At 35.2% G+C, this 20279-nt stretch overlaps 1 pseudogene; it reads right to left on the bottom strand.

Moving 5' to 3' along the window:
• Window positions 1-4905: 4905 nt before the first annotated feature.
• Window positions 4906-8384, bottom strand: LOC123394303 (annotated as a pseudogene).
• Between the last annotated feature and the right edge of the window lie 11895 nt (window positions 8385-20279).

Genomic DNA, 20279 nt, shown 5'->3' with positions numbered 1-20279 from the left:
TTAACAGTAGCGCATACATCACAAAAAGTCAAATTGTTAAAGGGGACATGAGCATTATTTTACCTTTGCATCCGATGGTTGTGCCTAGGTTTCACCCAGGGAATTAAAATGCTTTGGAATTCCTTGGTGAAGAAGTATTAATGCCCAGGATCTTCCTCAGAATAATTAAATCACACTGTCCAGGGCAGTGGAGAACATGTTTGAAGTGGGGAATTTTAAAAATCCCAAGGCCAAGGCCACATTTCAAACCAGTTAAACCAATTAAAAATCAGAATCTGTGGAGGATGGAGTAGAGCTATCACAATTTAAAAAATCTTCCACAAAATAATACTCTTCCTGGTGATTCTAATATCCAGACATTTGAGAACCAGGTACAAGGGTAGGTCCCAGACATTTGTTTTCAAAAAATTCTCCAGATAATTCTACTTGAGGTTGTGTTTGGGGATTTCTGATGAAGAATTACTACCCCAAACAAGCAAATTGTCCAACCGCAGGCAACTAGATCACCTCAAGCAGAACTAGTAAGTCTAATTTCTGAGTCGAGTGTTCTTCTCTCTACTGTTCTAAATTCTACCAATAGTCTAACATCTGGTGCTAACATTCTTAGATTATAAGAGTTAGTCTTAACTTAAGAGTACTTAAGTCTCTTAAGTACTTAAGAGAATACTTAAGAGTACTTAATAAGCTTCTGACAAAACAAAAATCTGAGGAAGGCATGTGAGGGCAATTCAAATGCTTATTGAATGAATGGAATTGAGTTTGCCTACAGGAAGAGGATGACACTGGGGCCTTATTCTTGACATCACACCATGGGAAGTCCTGCTGGGTCAGTCCTATCTCTCCTATTCCAATCACATTGATGTGGATCATCTTAAATTACATAACAAATGAAAAAACAGGTTTATTAAGTCTTTTGCTTCCAAATATATTCTTTTGTAATGTGATTGTGGATTAGTTTTCTAGGGCTGCCACAACACATCTAGAAGTGTGAAGTCAAGGTGTTGGCAGAGATGGTTTCTTCTGAGGCCTCTCTCTTTGGCTGGTGGGTGGCCACCTTCTCCGTGTGTCTTTGCATGGTCTTCTCTTTGTATATGCACGGATTTGGGTCCTAATGTCTTCAAAAGACACAAGTCAGATTGGGTTAAGGCCCACCCTAATGATCTCAGTTGAATTTGTCTTTAAAGAGGTAAATTTCTCTGTATACATTCACATTTTGAGGTACTAGGGATTTAGAATTTCAACTTATATATTTGGAGAGGGGGGACACAATTCTACCCATAGTTGTGGAAAGAACACTATTTTGGAATGTTCAATTGTCTACTGTTTAAAAAATATATAGCAAATATGCTGGTATTAGTTACACCTGGGGTGTGTGTTTTGATCACAGAATAATCACAAAAAGATGGGAAGCCATTTAAGTTTATGGGCCTTATTAATGTAGGATGATTGGCCATTATCTGCATGAGAATCAGTGCTCACACAAATGTGTATAAAAATGTTTCCAAGTCTAATGTGGTTGTTTTCAATTATGTTAAATTCTGGGGCCAAATTTAGATAATTGTCTTGTCAATCCACTGCATTCTGACACTGAAGGTTTTTCTTCAGATGTTTTTGACACATCAGCTTCTTTATTCTATGTAAAAAGCTCAACAGTTCTAATTCAGTGGCTCAAACTTAGAGCAAAACAAAGCATTGACTTTGACAAAGAAGTTTTTTATGATTTTTCTTTGTTAACATGATTCATATATGTGTTGTGGACACATACATGAGCTGTGTTAGCGTTCCATTAGAAACCACAGACAAGTGTGTGGATGATTTGAGGTTGATGGCACAGCACTAAGTGAGAAATCCCAGTGTGATTTTTATGAACCAGAGCTGTTGCCAGCCTCATGCTATTTGAAAGCCATAACATATGGTAAATCTATAAGTGCTCTACTTTTTCACAACTTTTAAACTATAACATACCAGTATTATGTGTTAGAGACTAATTTTTTTTAAAAGATTTTATTTGACGGACAGAGATCACAAGTAGGCAGAGAGGCAGGCAGAGAGAGAGGGGGAAGCAGGCTCCCTGCTGAGCAGAGAGCCAGATGTGGGGCTCAATCCCAGGACCCTGGGATCACAACTGGAGCCGAAGGCAGAGGCTTAGCCACTGAGCCACCCAGGTGCCCCGAGACTAATTTTAAAAATCTTTTAAAATGTATCCTTTGATAAATTTATTTTTTCTAAATCAAGTTTCAATTTATCTGCAACTAAAATTATGCTCATAAGTGTACCATTTTAACGAACATTTATACCAAATTCATTCGAGCTCTACAAAGGTGTAGAGTATTTCTTCTTCCTAGAAAGCTTTCCCTGTCCCTTCCCTGTCAATATCTCCTTACCTCTGCTAAGACAACCACTTTCTACAGCCTTTGTTATTTTCAGGCCAGCATTTTGATAATTGTTCTACCAGCACATTTCCAATAAAAATTTTCTCACTCTTTCCAGCCTTTAGTAACAACTCTTCAAGAATGCTCTAGCTTCTCTCTGCTGCCCATGGTTGAAAACAGTGACATGTCTTAGTTTTCTTACACACTAGCATCCCACTTGCCCTAATGATCTTGACTTGAGTAACCAAAGAGTTTTCCCTTTTTTACAACCTTTTTTTTTTTTTTAAAGAATTTAGAGTGTGGGTGCATCTGCATGCAAGTGTTGGGGAGGGGCGAGAGAGAGAGAGAGAGAGAGAGAAAGAGAGAGAATCTCAAGCAGACTCCCAGCTGAGCACCGAGAACAACTGGCCGGGGCTCAATCCCACAACCTGATATTAGGACCTGAGCGGAAATCAAAAGTCAGACACTTAACCGACTGCAGCACCCACCCTACCACCTCCCTTTTTTAAAATACTTCCTGTAAAGGGAGTGAAGCACTATGGATGCTACAGTGCCTGGCGTCTTTTGCTCAGTGTAAGATCTGCAGTGTGGTACTTCATTGCTTAACCTCGTTTATTCTTACGATGAATGTTTGGTGTGTTTCTAGTTTGGGACTCTTATTCTCATAGTTTCTATGAAGATTTTTTTTTTTTCTTTTTACTTTTGGCGAAATTGTGCCCTCATTTCTTTGGGATATATACTTAGGAGTGAAATGCTGGGTCAGAGGAAGGCATATACTTAATTTGGGTAGATACATGTAAGTAGTTTACCAAAGTGGCTGAACCAATTCCTATTCCCTCTTGCAATGTATCAAAGTTACAGTTGGTTCACATCTAATTGCCCATATAGTCACACAAAAAGCCCAGATTGAGCTTTAAACTGCCAAATATGTGCTGCTTGAACAAATGTAAGATTTGATGAATAAAGCATGAATCAAGTCCTTGTAAGTATAATTGAGTAAATATACTTCAAGTATTTTGTGATATTTGAACTGCCCTCTTTTCTTTTTGCATCAATAGTCATAATCATGGAATTTGTTCATGGCAGTTGTTTTCCAATAATATGGTAATAGTTTGAATCTTATTCCTGTACAGTAATAAAACAGACTAGACTGTTTTATCAACAGAGTCTAAATGGCCACATTAATTAACCTTCTTGCTTTATAGATAATATAAACTAATAACATATGTTAAAAATAAGATTAAATATGTATATTGTTTTTCGACAGACTTTATATATAGACTTCATTTAAACCTAACAGTGCCCCTAAAGATGATATTTCTTTCTGGCAGAAGAAACCAGATTTTATAGAGACTTAAGCTGCCAAAGTTCATAGCAGCTTAATAACATGTGGAACTTAAATCTAGATTTTCTGGCTACAGTTGAAAGCCTTGTCTATCTCTCTATAAAGAATAAGCACATATTTAAAGCATGAATTCAATTATTTTCAAGCAGACTGTGGTAATCTGAGGATTTAAATAAGTCCTACCTATGACAGTACATTAAATATTTTTATATATTATAGAATATCGGTTTAGTTTTAAAATAAGATCCTTATATTAATTTAATATAAAATGTATATTTTTAAATGTAATAATTTGTAATGACCCTAGCATCTTTTTATAAGTATAAAATTAATATTTCTAAATAAGATATTTCATATATATTTTTATTCCACTTTGGTTGTCTACAAAATATATTGCAGACAGTGGGATAACTCCCCAAATCATCTGCGGGTATCTCAATGCTCTGTGATTTTTAGGAATGTACTTTACTACCTTTGAAAGAAAAATGAAGCATTTAGAGGAACTTTCTTCTGTTATTACAGTAAATTGCTTTGTCTTGCTAGAATGCTTACTTAGTCTGTAAAAGTGATTCTAGACTAGGAAGTGTACTGTTTTATTTTGTTTGTTTGCTTTACTTTAAGCTTGAACACATCAAATTGATGGTAAGTTTACATATTTTCCCCCACAATCCTACGAAAATGTATTAATATCACATTATCGAGGCAAATAGTTTTTATTTAATTTTTTTCATAAAATATGGATATTCAAGCTCTGGGGAATGGAAAAAAAAAGAGAGGGAACATATCCTTCTACACACTATTCTAATTTAGCACATTAATTTGAAAAGGCTAAAGCAAATATGTATATATATCTGTATAGTATACACATACGTTACTTCATCAATGTTCATATATTTATGCTATTTTTGTTTTTTTATAAACACCCTTAAAATTATTAAATGCTTCCCAATACTTCTACTTCTGCCTCTTCATCAGTCTTTTAATATTGCTGGGATTAAATTCACAGTTTGTGTTTTAATCCCTTATGTGATGGGTCCAACGATACATTACTTTAGAAGATGTGAGAGAAAAACTGTTTAAAAAAAAAAAGTTATACTCTCTGTGTCACAGTTAACCTTTACATGACTTTTTCATCATTATTTTCTACTTCACACATCTTCTAGTTCTCTATGCAGACTATTTCAGCTTCTACTGCTTTACATAACCTAAATTTTCTGGATGGGACTGCCCGTGATCCACGAGCTTGGGGTCAGGCATAAACCGTGTAGCACCTGAGGTGGATTCTGATCTTGTCTTTGTTTCAGAGTTGAGTTCTATTGACAAGTTCTATTGATAGCACTGAGAATTTCAGGCTGTCAGTTGTTTTTTCAGATATTTCTGTTTCAGCAGAATTTCCTAGCTTAGCTTTCTCTTTGGGTTTAGGAAATGACTCTCGCTTGTTGAGTTTTGTCCACAGTGATTTAACTGCTTCATAAATTTGCTGGCTTATAGAATATGCCCTTTTCCCCAGTTACCTTTGCAATGATTACTGACTGAATTGGGTAGCAAACATTTGCTCCTAAAGTATCCAGTCCCAGGGGATAAGCAATTTTCTTGGCCTAGAACCTTTTGCAAATTGCATTGTATCCATTTCTTGCAAACACATACACACCCTTGCATCAGTGAGTATAATGGCCAGTTCTAGTGTGAATGGATGCATGGCCCATTTGTAGATGACCGGGCTGCCCTTCAACATATTAAGGCTGCAGAGGTGGTGCAGCATATGGGGGGAGCTGTTCTGGTTTTACCAGCTGCTTTTTGTGTGTTTTAGCTGCATGCAGTTACAGATGCACATATCAGACCTGCAAATGTGGTTGTCAGCTTCTGCTCCTAACAGCCGCCATATCTGTGACCTTCTCTGTCCTGGTTTTCATATGGTGTGCCGAGAGGGACAAAACAGTTCAACTCAGTTTTTATTTAAGTTATTGTAAGTTTTGCAAGGTATCTTGTCAAAGTAGATTGGTAGTCAGAAGCTCTGGGTTTCAGTCTTATATCTGACACTGAATAATCAGTAATATGTCTCATTGTTTTTTTCAATTGTAAAATAAGATGTTTGGACTAAGTGAAGCTCAAAGATCCTTAAAACTCTAAAAATACATGTATTCATTTTATGAGTAGTTTTCTTTGGCTTCTTAAATCTTTGTGGTTTTGCCTGCTATTGTAGCTCTTGTTTTGAAACTGGGATTTCTCCCCTCACCCCCTTTTTTTTAATGAAGGGGAAATACTTTTGCTAGGTTATGTCATGCTCACTTGATTAAAAGCTGATGGTAGGGCTAAATATTAATATCAGAGTCTTTGTTTTAGATCCTTTTGGGCAGAGGCATTCTATTGCTTTTGAATAGAATGACATTCTTGCAGAAAACGAGCTATAAGCCACTTCCCTCTGAAGAACAGGCCCTTTATAGTTCTCCAGTTTTTTCATTTTCTCTAAATACATTCAGTGAAATTTTCATTTCATATGTCAATTGACTTGTGTATTTGAATAATGTACCTTGTTAACATGATTCCACAAAACAGGCTTTATTGAAGATTCTTTCATTTAATAGTTCTTAGAATTCATTAAAATTTCCCATCATAGTTGTACCTTATAAGTAATTTATGGCATTCAAAAAATTGTTTTAGTTGACTTGACCTCAGTGGAATTACTGAGAAATAAGATGTTCCAAGTATGTGGAATATAGTCAGTTTTTTTTTTCAAACTTTAATAAAACTTTTAAATAGTAGAATTCCTTCTGATATATAAACCTATGTTTCTGATTTTTTTTTTTTTTTAAGATTTTGTCAGAGCATGAGCAAGGGAAGTGGCAGACAGGGGAAAACAGGCTCTCCCTCTGAGCAAGGAGCCTGATACTGGACTCAGTCTCAGGACCCTGGGATCCTGATCAGAGCTGAAGGCAGACTCTTAGCTGAGCCACCCAGGCATCCCATGTTTCTGAATTCTTAAAAATTGTATGGAATCGAACTGACTGCCTCACTCCCCACCTGGAAGAACTGACTATCCCCATTTTGATCACTGAATTTTATACTGTGCATAGTAAAGCTTCCCAAATGATATATTCTATCAAATTATCCCTAGATAACTATAAATTTTATATTTCCCTAGCCTTCCTATTGTGTCCATTTTAAACATTTGAGCCTTTGAATCTTAGATAGCTAGGAGAGCTAAGTAGCTGTACTTAGTAGGATAGTGTGTTAAAAAAGAGGCTTTTTGGTCATGTAAATTGTTTACTTCAGAGGTCTTTTTTGTATGCTGGTTTCTGATAGGGTTTTATGTTTATGTCCCTTATTATCTTCAGATTAGTGTCATATTGCTACATTGTTTTTAAAAAATAGTTATATTAGACAAGCAACTTGGGTCTAGATTATATAATATTGTGCATAGAATGAAGTATTAACACTGCCTTGTGTCTCATAGATTTTTAAGTTGTGAGATATTTCAAATATGTAGAACAATGGAAAAGATAACATATGAACCCATTTATCCACCACCACTCATCCAGCTTTATCAGTCTTAATTTTTCATGTCTTCATAGTTTGTTTTTTTTTAAAGAGATAACATTTTACAGATATAATGGAAGTATGGCTTCCATTTCTAGTATAACCATTTAAAAAAGATGTATTACCATTGGGTTGATTTCTATCTTTTACCTTTACTTTGTTTAAGCTGGAATACTTATTCATCCATCCATTTAAGCAAGAAGCATTTAAGTATGTAATAGCTACTGTGCAACACTGAAAGCTATGATGAATAATTCCTGTCCTTTTGGATTAAATAGGCAAGTTTAAGGATAGGATGAAGTCAGAAAAAAACCCCACAAATCACTATAATACAGTAATAATGACAAGTGGCATTAACAAAAAAAACAGCCAAATGATATCTGGAGTTTGAAACAAGATTGAGACTATCTGACTGCAAAGATTAGCTGATGCTTGGAGAAACAAGTGCCATTTGAATTAAACTTAGTTTGAATTTTGTTTTATAGAGATAGGCTTTTCTTGTTTTTGTTTTTCATTTATCACTTGGTAAAAGATGAATTCAGGCAGATTCATCAACATCATTCATGTTGTACCTATACATTCCACTTGGTGTGGATATCCAATGATCCCACTTCATAATACTTCAATAATATCTATGAATGATAGCCTTCATGTGACCCTTTATATTTTTAAAGATTTTATTTATTTGTTTGACAGAGAGAGACAGAGCAGGAACACAAGCAAGGGGAGAGGGAGAAACAAGCTTCCCACTGAGCAGGGAGCCTGACGTGGGGCTCGATCCCAGAACCCTGGGATCATGACCTGAGCTGAAGGCAGACACTTAAAGACTGAGCCACCAAGGCACCTCTCCTGTGGACCTTTAATGAACTAATCAGTTATGTCGCTGCCCGTGGCTGGAGCTGCCACTTCTGAAAGATTTTCTTGTTGGGGTTATTTAGGCAATGGTCATATAGTGGGCACTACAGTGGTCTACATCTCCGTTCACTACAGTAATGCCTTGGGAAATTGCTGTTCTTCCCCTTTTGCCTCACCTGAGAAAGTTGGACACAATTTAGCTCTTCTGTATCTTTAATTCCATAACCATTATGTCCTGACCAATCACTGGCTTCTATTTTTGCATCAGTACTCATCCTTCTTGATGTTTATTTTGTAGATATAATTCATATAGTAAACTTGCATTGCACTGGGGGTAAAATGGGAAGTTTTGCCTAATTTTTATTTGAAGATATTGATGCTGAATTGGACTTTAAATTCAAGTATTTGAGGATGGGTGTTTAGGTATGTAGCTACAGTTTAGGAACGAAATAGTCATGCTGATTTTTAAGTAGCAAGTTGTTTATAAATAGTTTTATAAACAACTACTCGTTTTTTTTTTTTTTTTTTTTTTTTTTTTTTGATGCCTTTTTGGGACAGTTTATCATAAAAAGGGTGTTTCATGTATAAGAATGGTCTCAGGCAATATAGTCACATTTAGATCAGTTTTACTATTTTAACTAACTTGACCTATGTATATCAACATTTCCTGAAGCTAAAGAATACCTTATGGATCACAAAATTCACCATTTTTTCAAATGATTAAATGACATTCGGGAATTAAATTGCTCATCTAAATTTGCTTAATTGTAAAAACCACAATAAAACTCAGGTCTTCTAAGTGTGTGTGTGTGTGTGTGTGTGTGTTTTACCACATTGTGGCAAATAGTTGTGTTTGGCAATTTTGTAAAGGAAAAAATTACAAAAAAACTAAATAAAAAATTGTTCAATTTTTGAAAGATTTTTTGTTTTGTTTTAGTTTTTTCCCTCTAAACCAACTTGAGGTGAAACTTGAATGACTGGATTACTAGATGATCAGGAAGACTGGGTCATATTCAGGCAGACCTCATTACACTTTGCTTTATTGTGTTTCACACATACTGTGTTTTATACAAATTGAGGGTTTGTAGCAACTCTGTTGCAAACAAGTCTGCCAGTGCTATTCCCATAGTATTTGCTCACTTGGTGTCTCCGTGTCATGTTTGGGTAACTCTTGCAATATTTCTGTTTTTTTTTTTTTTCATTATTATATTATGACAACCTATGATCATTGCTCTTTGATGCTACTATTGTAACTGTTTTTGGAGTACCACAACCTTGCCCATACAAGACGATGAGATTAATTCCTAACTTTTTTACTGCTCCATCAACTGTCTGCTCCATTATTTCTCTCCTTCTCATTGGGCTTCCCTATTCCTTGGGATACAACACTATTAAAGTTATGCAACTAATAACTCTACGAAGCCTTCTAAGTGTTCAAGTGAAAGGAATGGTCGATCAATACAGCAAACTTAGTTGTCTTATTTTGAAATTGGCACAGCCTCCCCAACCTTCAGTAACCCCTACTCTGATCAATGAGTAGCCATCAACATAAAGGCAAGATACTCCATCAGCAAGAAGATTATAATTCACTGTATGTTGAAATGATGGTTAGTATTTTTAAGTAACAAGGTTTTTTTGTTTGTTTGTTTTTGTTTTGTAATGAAGTATGGTTAACATAGTGTTAGATTAGTTTCAAGGTGTACAATATGATACAATTCTGTATATTACCCAGTTCTCATCAAGATAAGTGTACTCAGCCAATCAGGTGCCCCAAGATAGGTGTACTCTTAGTCCCCTTTATCAATCTTACCCATTTCTCTGACCCACCTCCCTTCTAGCAACCACCAGTTTATTCTCTTTTATTTAAGAGTCTATTTTGTTTTTTCTTTATTCCTTTGTTTCTTAAATTCCATATATAAGTGAATTTATATGGCATTTTTCTTTCTCTGACTTATTTTTAGCATTATACTCTCTAGGTCCATCCATGTTGTTGCAGATAGAAAGATCTTATCCTTTTTTATGGCTAAGTAATATTCCTGTGTGTAATATATAAATATATATATATATATATATATATATATATATATATATATATCTCCCACTCTATCCATTCATCTGTTGATAGATATTTGGGTTACTTCCATATCTTGGCTATTGTAAATAATGCTGCAGTAAATACAGGGGTGCATATGTCTTCTCAATTTAATGTTTTTGTTTTCTTTGTGTAAATAGCAGTGGAATTACTGGATCCTATGGTAATCCAATTTTTAATTTTTTGTGGACCCTCCATATTGTTTTCTGCAGTGGCTACACCAGTTTGTATTCTCACCAGCACTGCATGAGGATATATGCTACTTTTTCTCTACTTTCTTGCCAACACCAGTTATCTCTTACCTTTTTTATTCCAGCCATCCTGACAGGTGTAGAGTGATACCTCAATTTTTATTTGCATTTTCCTGATTATTAGGGATGTTGAGCATCTTTTCATGTGTCAACCGTCTGTGTGTCTTCTTTGAAAAAAGGTCTATTCACATCCTCTATCCATTTTTTTTTTTTAAATCAGAGCATTCCTTTGGTGTTAAGTTGTGTAAGTTCTTTATATGTTTTGAATATTAACTCTTTATCAGATATCATTGGCAACTACCTTTTTCTATTTAGTAGGTTGTCTTTTTATATTTTGCTGATGGTTTCCTTTACTTTGCAAAAGCTTTTTATTTTGGTGTAATCCTAATAGTTTAACTTTGTTTTCCTTATGTGAGAAGCCCTACTTAGAAAAATATTTCTATGACTGATGTAAAAGAAATTCCTGCCTGTGTTTTCTTCTAGGAATTTTGTGGTTTCAGATCTCTCATTTAGGTTTAGCAATAAATTATTTTTAAATTAAGGTATTTACTTTTAAAAAGACCTAATACCATTGTACACTTAATAGACCATAGTGTAAACATAACTTATATACACAATGGGATAACAAAAAGTTCATTTGGCTCCCTGTATTGTAATACTTGCTTTATTTAGCTGATCCAGAGCTGAACTGACCATGTCTCTGAGGTATCTCTATAAAAATATAATAGTCTATGACAACAATTTACATTATAAAGTGACTTTTATAGTTAGTGTTCATCCATGAATAAACATGACCATCTAGAGCATAAAATTATTAGAAACTAATTCAAGTTACTTAAGTAGAAATTATACATCCCTTTAAAATATATCTCAATGTAAGGCATAGCAGCACTTGAGGGGGGAAGAAACCTCCAAAACTAGAGTTCTTGAAGAGTTATTAGGCTATTCTTTATTAGAGTAAAATAGCAGATGGTGCTATGGTAAATTTACAGATGAAATTTAACTCAGTGTTACATACCTTTATTTATAGTTTTGTATATTCAATGTAAAAATTAAAATTACTCCCCATTAAAAAATGGAGGAAGAAACCAAAATATAATTTATACTTGTACACTAGATTTTGCTAACAAATATTTAAAATCTTTTCAATTGAAATATATCAGTACGAAGACAGAAGCATGTGGATTGATACATTTTATAAATTAAACACACTCATATAGTCATGAATCAGATAAAAATTAATAACGTTAACATTATTAACATCCCAGAAAATTTATAGTTATCATTCCCACTTCCAAAGTTAACCACTGTTCTGACTTCTATCACCATACTGTCTATTTTTCTGTTTTCAACTTAAAAGAAATGAAATTCTTTGTGTGTACATTCTTTGAGTCTGGCTTTTTACTCAATATTACAGCTCTGAAACTTATCCATATTGTTGAATGTGCAGCAATTTATATTGTGTAATAGTCCTTGTATGAATATAGTATATATATATACTATAAATACATTTATAGTACCATTAATCCACTTTGTTTCAAGTTTGGGACTATTAAAATAGTACTGCTATAAAATTCTTGTACATGTCTGATGCACAAATGTATAACTCTATCTGATGTATTTTTATATTCTAAGAGCAGATTTGATGGCTTATATATATTTATGTTCTGATTCCATGGATACCGGCAAATGTTTTCCAAGTTGATTTTACTGGGGTGTACTCCTATTCTCTTTTGATGTATAAATGTTCATTTTTTAAAAAAGATTTATTTATTTGACAAAGATCACAAGTAGGCAGAGAGGCAGGCAAAGGGGGGGAAGCAGACTCCCCATTGAGCAGAGAACCCGTCGCTGGGCTTAATCCCAGGACCCTGAGATCATGACCTGAGCTGAAGGCAGAGGCTTAACCCACTGGGCCACCCAGGTGCCCCAGTGTTCATTGTTTTAGTAGTATTTATTGAGTATTCTTTCCCTATTTAGTTATCTAGATACTTTTGTCAAAAGTCAATTGATCATATGTATGCAGATATCTTCTTTCAGAAAGTGCCTATTCCATTTTGTGTTTGGGTTGTCTGTCTCTCTTTGCCGAAATTCCTTATATGTTATGGATATGAGTTTTTCATTAGACATATGAAAAATTTTTTTCTCACTTTATGACTTAATATTTCTCTATCTTAATGATATCTTTTGATGAATAAATTTTTAATTTTAACAGTCTAACTTTCTAAGATATTTATTAGAGACTGCATGGGTTGAGAGGGGCAGAGGGAGAGAAAGAATCTCCAGCAGACTCCCCGCTGAGCAGGCAGCCCAGCACAGGGAGCCTAGCGCAGGGAGCCTAGCGCAGGGCTCCATCTCACAACCCTGAGATTAAGACCTGAGCCAAAATCAAGAATCTGGCACTCAACTGACTGAGCCATGCAGGCCCTCTAACAATGTCAATTTATATATTCTTGTGTTTAGTGCTTTTTGTGATCTGTTTAAGAAATCTCTGCCTAGGGGCGCCTGGGTGGCTCAGTTGGTTAAGTGACTGCCTTCGGCTCAGGTCACAATCCTGGAGTTCAGGGATCAAGTCCCCCATCAGGCTCCCAGCTCCATAGGGAGTCTGCTTCTCACTCTGACCTTTTCCCCTCTCATGCTCTCTCTCACTCTCTCTCAAATAAATAAATAAAATATTAAAAAAAAAAAAAAGAAAGAAATCTCTGCCTATCCCAAGGTTAAGGTGTCCTTTACTGTTATTTTCCCAAAGCTTTATTTTTATCATTCACATTCATGTTTATAATCCATGTAGAAGTGTATGTCATTTAGGCATCAAGATTCATTTTTCTCCCACATGGGTATCCATTAATGTAAATAGATTCTATTATTAAGACCATCCTTTTCCCGGGTACCTGGGTGGCTTGAGGCAGTAAAGCATCTCATTTTGGCTCAGTTCATGATCTCAGGCTCCTGGAATGAAGCAGGGAGACTGCTTGTTCCTCTCTTTCTGCCCCTCTCCTCTTTCATGCTTTTGTGTGCTTTCTCACTCTCACTCTTTCTCTTTCTCGAATAAATAATATCTTTAGAAAAAAAAAGGCCATCCTTTTCTAACTTGAATGTACTTTTACATTTGTCATGAATCAGGTAGACATTATGTCTGTGGGTCATTCTGGACCCCGATTCTAGTTGTCTTTTGTCTACCCTTGTCTTAACTATTATAGCTTATAAAAAAGCCTTTGACATCTGAAAGAATAAATCCTCCAATGTTATTCTTCAAGATTATCTTGGTCATTCCTAGCCTTTGAATTTCTATGTAAATTTTGAAGTCAAATTGTCTATCTTCACTACTGTATGTTTTAATATTAAGTTTCATAATTTATCTGACTTTTTTTTGAGGAAAGAGAAATAGAGAGGTGATGATGGGCAGAAGGAGAGAAAGCCTCTTAAGCAAACTCCATGCCCAACATGAAGCCCTGTGTGGGGCTTTATCTCACAACCCTGGGATCATGACCTGAACCAAAATCAAGAGTTGTACACTTAACCACCCAGGCGCTCCAAATTATCTGACTTACTAAATTTCCAAACCAGACAGGTTAAGTTTATTTTGTGTGACACGTTATTTTTAAATGTCAATGTGAAACATTCCCATTATTTACATCTAAACCGTCCTTTAAAACTATCAGTGACTTTTATGTTCTCGAGTCATTAGAAAATGGTATTAAATTGGCCAAACTTCTCTGACATAAAAGTAGTAAAAGCAAAACATCAAAAATAATCTGTGTGAGAAAAGATGGGATCAGGAGGGAGACAAACCATAAGAGACTCTTAATCTCACGAAACAGAGGGTTGTGGTGGGGGGCAGGGAAATGGTGGTTGGGTTATGGACATTGGAGAAGGTATGTGCTATGGTGAGTGCTGTGAAGTGTGTAAACCTGGCAATTCATAGACCTGTACCCCTGGGGCTAATAATACATTATATGTTAATAAAAAATAAAAAATATTTAAAAAATACAACCTCCCCCCCCCCCAAATCTGTAGAGCAAGAACGAAAGTTTCAATGGAAATAAAATATCTCTGTGCTCCTGAATGAGGTAGCTGACGTGCCTATGGTGCTTGAGAGAGGTGGGTGGGGAATAAGGGGGCAAATGTTTTCTAAAGCCGAGTGCTGCTACTGCCCATCTGTGAGTTGGGAAGATGTATCAGGTAAATTTTTGTTATCAAGTTAACAAGCTTTAGCCTTGCTGGTAATTCTATACAGTGTATGTTTATGGTCCTTCTTAGTGATAGAGGATTTTCATCTTATCTCCCACAATGTAACCTTTAGATAATTGCTTTCAGTTTTCTGCAATCAGTATTTTTAAGAATCTTTTTAATGCATAAGAAAAACTTTGCAAAGGAATCTGTACCAAAATTTTCAATAACAGGATTCATTGTAGATGGTGTATTTCGACACCCACCCCCCACCTTTATTTTAAATCACTCTTGATTAAGGTAGGACTTACTGAAATGTTTGTAAAGAAATCCAGATTCTACAATGAATATTTAAATGATTCCTGAGTAAGAAATAGCCTGAAGAAATTCCACATCCAACTGCTGTCTATTAACCAAAGAAACTATTGGTTCCCAAGGATTTGTAAATTCTGTCAAATTCAAAATACAGATTATTTCAAATAGATGATGAAGATTTTTGCATCAACTATTTCAAGTTCCTAACACTGCATTGGAATTGATTTAATGCATTTTTTTTCAGCTTTATTACCTTTATGATTCCCCTTGTATCTGGTCCATATTTATGCTTCATTCAAAGCTCTCAGGTTGGTGATTCCTGAACTGGTCCATGACCAACTCCAGATAAGATTCTCATGAGGCTGCCTCAAAGATCAAAAACAATGGTTTCTCTCCGAAATTAGATGTTTCTTTTGTAAAGAAAAAGGTGAATTTATTTGTCCACTCAGGAATTATCAGATGAGCTGATCTATTAGGCTGTCAGTAGATTAAAAATTTTTATAAAAAGCACAAAATAAAAGAATGTCACACTTTTATTTTTGTTATAATGTCACCTCTTTTTTTGACAAAATGTATCAGAGTGATAACATTTGTTTTATGCAAATGTTCTAAAGGTATCCAGTTGGCAATTCCAGATGTTGTCCCCAAATATGCTTTGGATTGACTAGTTAGAATCATTTTTTGTCACATTCAAACATTCATATTTCTTTCCTCCAAAAGTGGCATATTGTTTTGAGTCACTGACAGTTATTGTGGGTGTATTCTTCTTTCAAATATAAAACTTTTTTAATCATTATTTCTATCTAGTGAGTCATTAAGAATACCACACAAATATGACTTGTATTGCAGTTGATAATTTAATTAATAGTTTAAGGATTTTCCAATTTTTTTTTCTATTCAGAGAATCTTTTTGATTGTTGTATTATATACATAGGTGGTAAACCTGCAACCGGAATTTTAAGGCAGGTAGATTGAAGAGTATATTCTCTTTCTCCTGTCCTTAGCCACTCAAATTCCAGCAGACAGCCATTATTTTTTTATAACTTCTAAAGATATTGTAAGCATTTGAACATCAATAAATTGACTCATATAAATGTGTGTATGTATATAACTTTTACCTGTAATTGCATAGTATACATGCTGTTCTACTTTGACTTGTGATATATCTTGGATTATTTTCCATATTTATCTCTATAGAGTTTCTTTAATATTTTTTTATGACGGTATAGTGTTACCTTGTATGAAGCCATATTAAATATTTTACCCAGTCCTTCCACCAGCTGGACATTAAGATGGCTTACAACATTTTGCATAACAAAACATGTTGCAATGAAAATAATTCTACATTAGTTTACTTACACATTCACAAGTTCCAAATACCCACCCACATTGATACATAGCTATGTCTCTTTTCCACACACCCTCTCCAACTTAGTGTCACAGATGTTTTTTCCTCACTAACTTAATAAGTAAAAAAAGAAAAAAATTCTGATTTTAACTTGCATGTAATAAAGTTGAGTTTCTTTTCCTATAGTTAAAAGTTGTTTACATTTTAAGTTGCATGCAAATGTAAGGACTAATAACCACATCACCTCAAATATGATTCAGTTGAAAACCTTGTTCCTCCTACAGATGACATCTGTTTCAGAAGGGACAACTTATTTTATTGTTTACTCCTTTTTCTCTCTAAATTGCCTCTGGGTATTCTGGGATTGGGCTAGAGAGAGAGCAGGTGAGCCAAAGACCAGGAAAGTTTTACTTCAGTTGCACCATGGAGTCTCTAGGTTTGACAAGGCCAGTTACTTTTTTCACTTGCAACATACTTTTTTGGGTTTTCCTGGAGAGCTTCCTTCTGGGAACATTTAGGTGCATTTCTTTGGACAAGGGTCAAAGCATGTGCTTTACTTAGGGCTGCTTTTAACTCCACCTCAGCCTCTGGGATTCTTTTAATCAGCCCTCTGTTGGGACCTTCAGCCTTTCCAATATCCTCCAACACAGAGAGTCTACCACTTGGGATATCTTTTGGTTTAAACAAACTTTGTTTTATTTACAAACAAGGAGGAGTAAAGAGACAGAGATAGCTCTCAAAACAGTCTCCCCTTGGGGTTAATGCTGGTTTTATTTAGTATGCCAGGGGGCAGGGGCAGGAAGCTTGCATATTAATTAGGGAATTCATACATATTTTATTTCTTAGGTATCTAAGTTAAATGCACATGCTTAGCATGTTAATATGCTAGTGCATATCTCTTATGTTCAAAAAAGTGGAAGAATACCACCCCACCCCTGAGAGTTAAAATGTTAAAATGCACTAAAGGCAACGGAGGGCAGCTTTGGGGACTTCTGCACAAGTCTGCTCAGATCTGGGTGGAACTGGTTCTGCCTTTTCGCATCTGCACCCTGTGGGTGTTCAACTCTTCTAATGGTTTTGGTGGTTGTTCAGCATTTCACGTGGCTCTTCCAAGTTGGATTCCTGCAAAGTATTTCATGGAAACCATTTTTACCTACCTCGTAGATTTTGTTATGTCTTCAATGACACAAATGGTTTTCTTGGATGAACTACTTTATAAGATGACCCCAATCTGGCTGTTTTGATGAGTTCATGCCTCGTTTTATGACAACAGACCTCTTTGATGTTGGTAAACATGGAGGTAATCCCCAAAGCAGCCGGCTTTATGTTCAGACCTCAGTCCCTCTCTTTCCTTTATACTCACCTGGTAACCGTTTTACTTCAAACCTTGGCTGGTTCTTCTCTCTTGACCTAAGATGAAGAGAAGCCAAAATTCCATTCCAACAACTTTATCCAAAGAAAGTTGTCTTTATCAGCTTCTTTAGCTCCAGACTTTGAGTTAATGTTTCTTTCACTTAATGTAAGATGAGTTATGGGCTGACAGAACTGGCTTTGGTCTCCATAATGTCTTTGATCATAGGCTATTTGGGTCTTTGTCACATTGTATATTGCTTTCATTCTTTTGGGAATCAGCACAAACTTGCGGAAAGCAGTAAGAGTCACAGCCAATATCCTGCTACATGTATATCTTAAAATAAAATGAAATTAAAAAACCTCTAGCAAAACACAGTTCTGTTTTCTGATCTCCCCAAAGTTTAATGGCTAGTTCACTCTAAGAAGGGAGTTATTAATAAAAGTTTATACCAGGTTCCAAGCTAACATTTTACAATTACAAACTTATTTAATTTTCAAATATCATATCCAGTTGGTACTGTTATTAACCCCATTTTGTAAATGGGAAACTGAAGGCTAAACAAGTAGTTTGTCCAAGATCACACATCTAGCTATTGGGCTCAGATTTTGAACCAAGTCTAACTCCACAATCTTGAATCTGTGCTCTTAACGATTACATTATTTTGGCTCCTATTACTTTATGTTGACTGTTTTTCAGGGAAAGAAAATTAAATCTAAAGATCAATTACCCTCATTTCTGGTTGCCTTCATATCTCTTGTTGACAACTAAAATGGTTTTAATGTGTAGACTCAATTTTTTTTTTTTTAATAAACCAGTTCTCAAATTATACCAGAAATTCAAAGAACTTTCAAAGGAAATTTTATTCAGAACTTGAATTCCACTTAAAGATTATTTAGAGGGGCCCCTGGATGGCTCAGTGGGTTAAAGCCTCTGCCTTTGGCTTGGATCGTGATCTCAGGGTCCTGGGATTGAGCCCCACATCAGGCTCTCTGCTCAGCGGGGAGCCTGCTTCCTCCTCTCTGTCTGCCTCTCTGCCTACTTGTGATATCTGTCTGGCAAATAAATGAATAAAATCTTAAAAAAAAAAAAAGATTATTTAGAGAAAATAGGGGCACCTGGTTGGCTCAGTGAGTTTAGTGTCCAACACTAGATTTCAGTTTAGGTCATGATCTCAGGGTTGTGAGATCAAGGTGTGTGGATTCTGCTTAAGATTCTTTCTCTCCCTCTGCCCCTCCCCATCATGCTCACACATACTCTCTTCAAATGTCTCTCTCTATATATATATAAAAATAGTAAGACAAAAAAATAAATTAGACTTGCAATTCCAGATTAAAAATGTACCATAGACTGGGGTGCCCGGGTGGCTCAGTTGGTTAAGTGCCTGCTTTTGGTTCAGGGCATTATCCCAGGGTCCTGGGATTGAGTCCTGCATTAGGCTCCGGGCAGGGAGCTTGTATTTCCCTCTGCCTGCCTGCCTCTCTCTCCTCTCTCTCTCACACACACACACAAAAAAAACTTTGAAAAAATATATCCTAGACCAAAGAAAAGATATATTATAAGAGCTGATATATAAATTCTTGAAACCAATGATGATTATAGAGAAGAGGAAAAAAAAAAAAACAGGGGAAACATTATTATTTGAGTATTCATAATATGAAGCCTCAAATTTATACATCTGCTTAAGGAACTGAAACTCCTCATCATTGCTCACTGGTAAACAATTGCCTTCACTTAACAGTAATGTCTACTCCTGCTTCTGACATCAATTTTCAGGTTGACTGTTTCAAAAATATAGGTACCTGCAGATATAGCCACACAAATGAAATGCAAAATGATTGCCAACTGAAATTCAAAATCTTTTAAAGGATAGAGAATTTCATGAAGTCAAGTTCAATGATGTTTTTAGAGCTCTTTGAATCACATCAGTGTCATGGATAAATGAGTGGAAGAAATTCTCTTTTCACTGCTTTTTCATAGAAATTAAGCTTCACATTGTGTTTGAATTAGATTTGTAAGGGGTAACAATCTATATAACCAGAGGAAAGGGCTAAAATTCTCTTGAAAAAATACTAAAAATTTTGGTTAATTAAGAACAGTGGACAGGCTGGCAGATTTCTGTTCTTTGTAACTTAAAATACAATTTTCTATAATATGCTTTATAACCCATGTGGTTAAACTTCCTTCAGAAGTTTGTGGTAAAAAAATATGCTTCCAAGACTTGTTATGAAAGTATTTATATTCTTTTTCTCATTAACTATGAGTAAACATAGGGAGAAGATATGTAAACTTGATTACCAGCAGTGAAAACACATATATCTCTAATCTGTACTGAGACTTTTTTTTTTCAGTCAACATTGGTTTATTTATTCTTTTACTTGCATTCCACCCCCTCATTCAATTATTATTACTATTATTTGTAGATGTTTACATATATTTAAATGTACAAATCTTAGATCTAGGTTTTAAAAAGATACAGTGTGCAATCTACAACCTGTCATGATATAAAACATTTTGCATCTTCTCCAAAATTCCCTTTATCCTTTTCTAGTCTTGCCTATTCCCCTCCCCCCACCACCTTCAGCCGAAACATTGCTCTAATTTTTTTTGAAACTTAAAGTTTTTCCTGTTTTAGGACCTATA

The sequence above is a fragment of the Mustela putorius genome, unplaced genomic scaffold (assembly GCF_011764305.1).
Source record: "Mustela putorius furo isolate JIRA1106 unplaced genomic scaffold, ASM1176430v1.1 tig00003834_pilon_pilon_pilon, whole genome shotgun sequence".
Classification (NCBI taxonomy): Eukaryota; Metazoa; Chordata; class Mammalia; order Carnivora; family Mustelidae; genus Mustela; species Mustela putorius.
The sequence above is the reverse complement of the archived record's forward strand: the minus strand, read 5'-3'. Positions and strand labels throughout refer to the sequence as shown.